Source organism: Bacillus rossius, chromosome 8 (assembly GCF_032445375.1).
Source record: "Bacillus rossius redtenbacheri isolate Brsri chromosome 8, Brsri_v3, whole genome shotgun sequence".
Lineage (NCBI taxonomy): Eukaryota > Metazoa > Arthropoda > Insecta > Phasmatodea > Bacillidae > Bacillus > Bacillus rossius.
The window spans coordinates 68,493,012-68,493,279 of NC_086336.1; positions in this window are offsets into that span (position 1 = coordinate 68,493,012).

The following is a 268-nucleotide window of genomic DNA, read 5'->3' on the forward strand; positions in this document are numbered from 1 at the left end:
TGTTTTATTATAAAGCGTAATTATTTTTAAAAAACTATAGAATATGTGTGTGTGGTAAGATATATAAGTTCGAGCATTGCAGTGTCATAATAACTTCCTAAATTGTTAAAACCATAACAAATTATAATTTAGTATTTTTTTCAAATCTAGTACTTTTTTCTTGCCTAAGTTGGTACGAAATATTTTTTCCTTGTGGACACCCTGCTACCATAGATAATAGTGATTACGAAAGAGAGGAAAGAGCGAGCCGAAGAAATTCATTCGACGT